General features: G+C 27.9%; 2 pseudogenes; both read left to right on the top strand.

Annotated features, from left to right (window-relative positions):
* The first annotated feature begins 1,625 nt into the window (after positions 1-1,625).
* LOC110230159 lies at positions 1,626-3,088 on the top strand (annotated as a pseudogene).
* A 20-nt stretch (positions 3,089-3,108) lies between these two features.
* On the top strand, positions 3,109-3,562 carry LOC110230443 (annotated as a pseudogene).
* Positions 3,563-6,000: the final 2,438 nt, after the last annotated feature.

Below are 6,000 nucleotides of genomic sequence, written 5' to 3'. Positions count from 1 at the left end.
GCCTAGCTAATATACATGAAATAACCAAACTCAAACCGAATCTATATCCTATTTAACACATGTAATCAAACTATTAGAAATGTTTTGATTAGTTTAGAAAATAAAAAAAGTAAGATCATTTAACTTTTGCAACTAAATTATATCTCAGTTTTATCTTAAATATAATTTCGCACGTACGTGTAGGTCCGGATCTTAAAATATAACTATGCAATAATGCAACTGAATTTCGTTTATTACTCTAATTTTATATTATTTGTACTATTATAAAGTTCACTAACACAACAAAATATTTTATATTTTTAAAATCTATATAACAATTTCTATAAAAATATCTCTACACATACGTGTGAATCCAAATCTAATACACTAAAATATATATCATAAAAACAACGAAATAATTTATATTGAATTAAAATTTGTTAGAATTTTTTAAAAAATATGAAATCCCGCACGTACGTGCGGGTCATGATCTAGTCTATTGTCTAAAATTAATGTTGGCATTTGTCACTTTAATTCAAGAAAAAACAACAATTTAATCGATTTTCGAAACCAAACTAATAATAGGCTAATAGCAATAAGAACTTTTTAATTTTAGCTTGATTCAAAGTTTTTAGTTATTTCTGTTTTTTCAAAAAATTATAATAAGATAAATCTAAATCTCTTCGAAATGATAACTTTTTATGTCCATACATACAGTGATACAGACATACAGTATCTTTATATCAAAAAAATCAGATACAAATTAAACAAAAAAAAAAGGGAGAGACAGAAGAAAGCATAAATTATCGTCGTATTACTATTTCATTTGGTAGTAATACGAGTATACGACGATAAAAAAAATTCATAAAGAAATTAAATTTCTTCTAAATTCTAATGCGATTATTGTCTCCCCTCTTCTTACTAGGCCTGTAAACGGAACGGATATCCGGTTTTTTATGATATCCATATCCGTATCCGTAACCGCATTATCCGCCAATTTAGTATCCGTATCCGGATCCGGAAATAGTGTTTTAAAATCCTAAATTCATTAAAATCATACATAAAAAGCTTAAAAATTTTATAAAATATCTAAAAGTTGATTATATATACAAAACATTACAAAAAAAAATAATTTATTAAAGTAGCAAAAAGTTTAAAAGATTTAAGTGATGTTCTTGAAAAAAAAAAAGAGACATCAATCAACTTCTTAAATTTTTCTTAGAAATTTTTTTTATATCTTTTTCATATGATTTATTTATTAACATTGAAAATAAATAAAAAAAATTAAAAAAGTTGGACTTACAAGTTTTTTTAGGCTTTAACACTTGAAAATAGAGTCATAAGGCTTTTAAGTTTTATATATATATTTTTTTTTTGCCGGATATCTATTATCCGGCCCAAATTTTAGGATTATTCCTATATGTATCCATATCCGGGATATCCGTCATTTTACTATCCGTATCCGTTTGGCCGGATATCCGTTTTTCATATCAAAAACCGGATAACGGATATAAATCTCATGCCTACTTTTTACAACCAAAAAAAGAAAAGTAGATTTTATATTTATTACTGTTTCTTCATTATTTAGCAAAGATACTGACAAACATGTGATTTAGCTTTAGAAGGAAACAAAAACCCAAACTCAAATGTGTAAATAAAGAAAAAAGACATGCATTAAGACACAAAAGTTTCAATAAAACCTTAAGATATTTTCTCCATCCACATATCTCAAGAAAATCTCTATACTATTAAAAGAGAAGTACAAATGAAAATGGGTCGGGTTAAAATCAGAAATTGACCCGAAATTCTGAAATCGGATCTTTGAAATTTTTTTATAATATAAATTCGAATTAATAATGAAAAATCGAAATAAAATCAAATATTTATGGAAATCAAATAAAATATGATTGTACTTATGGTAACTAATAATAAAAGCATATTCCAAAAAATATTATACATTAATTACGTATAATAAATTTGTTCATATGTTTTTTGGACTAATTCCATAACAATCAACGTTTTTGTCATTAATTTCGCTTATTTTAGCCAACTATCATTAATTGAAAGATATTTTACTTACTTCTAAAGATTTCTAAAAAATTTATCACAAATAACCCATCTGTTTTATAAATTAAATTAATATTTTTATTTTGGTCGTGTAAATTAAATAGATATTTTTATTTTGGTCATGTAAATTAAATAGATATGAAATCCATGTAACTAATTTTAATTTAATTAGATTAAATCGAAATTATGATATTTTCATACCTATAGCTTACCAAAGAAGTTTAATTTTCAATTTATAAAGATTTCTTGAATATGATTTTAGAATTATTCAACAAGATGATAAGTATTTATTAAATTTTGTGAATCATGAAAAATAATAATTAATTTTTAATCATTATACTTCATCTTTCAATCTCTCATCTAGGGGAAAACGATCTATTTCCCCACGAGAACTATCACATCATAACAGATAGAGCCCAATCTCATGAATCGTCTAATTTTAGAATTTTAAAACACAAAATTCTATTTTGTAAATTATAATTATTACGATGGGTATATTTATAAACAATTTTACATTTTCTCTACAATTCGTTATTATGAATATTTATAAGTATACTACACGATTCGTTCTACTAAAAAACATACACAATATTAAATGCAACATATGTAAACCAATATTCTCCCGCGGTGGACCGCGGATCCGATCCTAGTTTTCCTTTAATTTAATATAGTCAGTGTGTCGGCACAATCGTTGCCTTGAAATCCGCGCTTTTCTCTCGCCTTGAAGACGATTTTCTTTTCCTAGATCTAGTTCGCAGATCCTTGTAGCGCTTCAATAACCAGCCGAATCTACTCTTGGACGATTCAGGAGAGAGTCGAGGCGTATCTCCGTCAACGGTGGTGTGGCGTTTTCCCTTCGATGTGGAGGTGACTCGGGTCTGATGGAGGAGGGCTACTGCAGCGGATCTCTCATGGTTGGGACGTCGTGGGTGGCTTCAGTTCCTCCGGCTCAACCGTCAGTCTCAAGTTGCGTTCACGGCGGAAGTTGGGGGGATTAAGGTGGGTTCGTTGTTTGCTCGGTGGTTAGCTGCAGATCCGTAGGATCTTAGAGGGCGGTTGTGGATGTCGGGTGTAAGGGTTTTGGATTTGAGCCACCATCCTTTAGATCCGCCACAACTTAGCATCCATTCGAGCCGGATTGATTCGTCAAAGCTCAGGGATCTTGGTTTGTTTTTCCGGTCTGGAAAAGAGGGGTTTCCGTCCAGTGTGTCGGATTGCTTCTTCAGGATCTGATGCCGTCGATGTGCTTAGTCGGAGTGACTAGCTTTCCGGGAGACTTGTGGTGGGCTGGTTCGTCGGAGGCATGTAATGGATGGCGGAAACCGGTCTCTTTCGCCGAAATTTCACGGTCTTCGGTTGTAGCCACAAAACTGTGGGTCTTGAGCCCGCCGGATTTCAGGTTCCGGTTGCTCTGCGGGCATCTATCAACAAACGGCGAGCCTCTTTTGTTTTTCCGGTGAATTGCCAATTTCCTTTTTGTAACTGGATTGGACTTTTGTAGATTCGGCCCAAGCCCATTTGGGAGAAAAAAAAATATATATATAAGTAGTTATTTAAAAAAAAAAAAAAAAAAAAAAAATATAGTCAGTGTCAAAAGGAAGTACATATAGAAAAAGAGAGCCAGTATTTGCATTGACTTGGATATTCAAATTCGAAAACAGTAAAGGGAGTAGATATTTCTTTTTTTGGCTATTCAAGCTAAACCAAAGATTTAAAATAATGGTACTCCGAGAATTAACTAAAACATTCGGTTCAAATACATGTAACAATATCCATTATCATCCTTTTTCATTCAATACCGATAGAATACTTTAGTTATCTCGTGTACCCAAATCGTGAGTCACAATCTATATTATTAATTGGGAAGCATTAGATAATAAATAACCTTATAAAGGGTAAAGAATTATAAAAAATGCCATTGGTTTTTAGTGTTTTTAAATAACTTCATTAAGGGTACAATAGTAATCACAAAATTAATATATTTAAATAAAAAATAGTTTAATTCTTTTAAATACTTATTAATTTCCAAAAAAATAAACTAATTTTCTCTCTCTTATTAATTATAAACGAAAATTTGAAATTAATTTTTTAAAAATTGTTAACCAATAGGAATTGAAAAACTAAGATTTGATATCCAACTAAGATTTTTTCTAAACCAATCCTAATAGACTATTCTATATCAAAAATACAAATAAAAATAATATCATTTTAATTCAAAATTAAAAAAAACTATCATTTAAAAAGATTTATCAATGGAGGATTTTAAGATTGAATTTGAAATTTGGTAAAAAAATTAAATGCAAATATTTTAATATTCAGTTTTGTTATAATATTTTTATTACAAATTTTGAAATATAAAACGAAATTTTATTTCATAATTTCTAAAAAACCATATTAAATATTAACAAATATTTATTTTTACTATGAAATAAACTCAAATAATAATAAATTTTAAGTAATTATCATAATGGTTTTCGTTTAGAGCAATTTTCGAAAAAATCTAAACAATAGAATGTACATATTAATTTTGAAATATTTTGTGTTTTATTTTTTTCTTTTCAACTCAGATCTTCCTTAAATAAATCCATAATATATTGCACACAGTTTTTGAAATTATGTAAACTAATTATATATTTTGCATTCAACACAAATTATGCAGCAATAGCATATCCCTTTTATAGATGTATCTAAAACTTTTATTTTTAGTCCAAATATTCAACTAAATATGATTAAACAATGAAAAGAAGAATATGCAAAATTTAGCTAAGGAAAGAAACATTAATAAATTTGTTAAAATATTTGTAACTTTAACATCATACATATTAATCCGCAAAACTCACAGTATATATTTTATGGTATTTTAAAGTAAGCAAACAAGAATTTGGAATATGGTTTTAATGGAATGAAATGAGAATTCGAATTACGAGACGGGATGGCAGGGGGACATAAATTAAAAATCAAACTTAATACTCAACTGGTATGAGTTTGTGTTATGAGCACTATATAAAATAAATTTGTTTACACACATAACCTTATACGTACGTTTTTAGTTACAATTTATGACAGATACGGGACCGTAATATTTTTATTTCACGTATACGAGACGGGTTATGGGACGAAAAATTTATGACATATACAAGACGGGATAGGTTTCATGTTCCAAAATAGTTACGCCTAGCTAATATACATGAAATAATCCAAACTAAACCGAATATGTATCCTATTTAACACATGTAATCAAACTATTAGAAATGTTTTGAATAGTTTAGAAAATAAAAACGTAACATCACTTAACTTTTGCAACTAAATAATATCTTAATTTTATATTAAATACAATTTCACACGTACGTGTAGGTCCGAATCTTAAAATATAACTATGCACTAACGCAACTAAATTTCGTTCATTACTCTAACTTTATAATATCTATATTATTACAAAGTTCACTAACACAACAAAATATTTTATATTTTTAAAATCTATATAACAATTTCTAAAAAAAATATCTCTTCACGTACATGTGGATCTAGATCTAATACACTAAAATATACATCATAAAAACAATAAAATAATCTATATTGTATGAAAATTTGTAAGAAATGTTTTTGAAATATGAAACCCCGCACGTACGTGCGGGTCAAGATCTAGTTCATAATTAAAAAAAAAACACTTATCTAATAGTAACAACTTTTTTTTGAATCACCAAAATATTTTATATGATTTTTCTCAAATATCACTCGAACTGATAATTTTTAGACTTTGTCTAAATTTGTTTACTAGTTAAACTATTGACATTTGGTGTAATAACAAACTTTGTTCAAGCCTTTTGAATACTATTAATGATATACATACAAGTCATAAACATCAAATACAAAAAATGATTTAATGAAAAAAACCAACAATAATAATGTTATTTTCTTTATTCATAATCGATTCTAATCAATACAAATATTAGA

The sequence above is a fragment of the Arabidopsis lyrata genome (assembly GCF_000004255.2).
Source record: "Arabidopsis lyrata subsp. lyrata unplaced genomic scaffold ARALYscaffold_3, whole genome shotgun sequence".
Taxonomy (NCBI): Eukaryota; Viridiplantae; Streptophyta; class Magnoliopsida; order Brassicales; family Brassicaceae; genus Arabidopsis; species Arabidopsis lyrata.
Note: the sequence above shows the minus strand (reverse complement) of the source record. Positions and strands in the feature narration are given on the sequence as shown.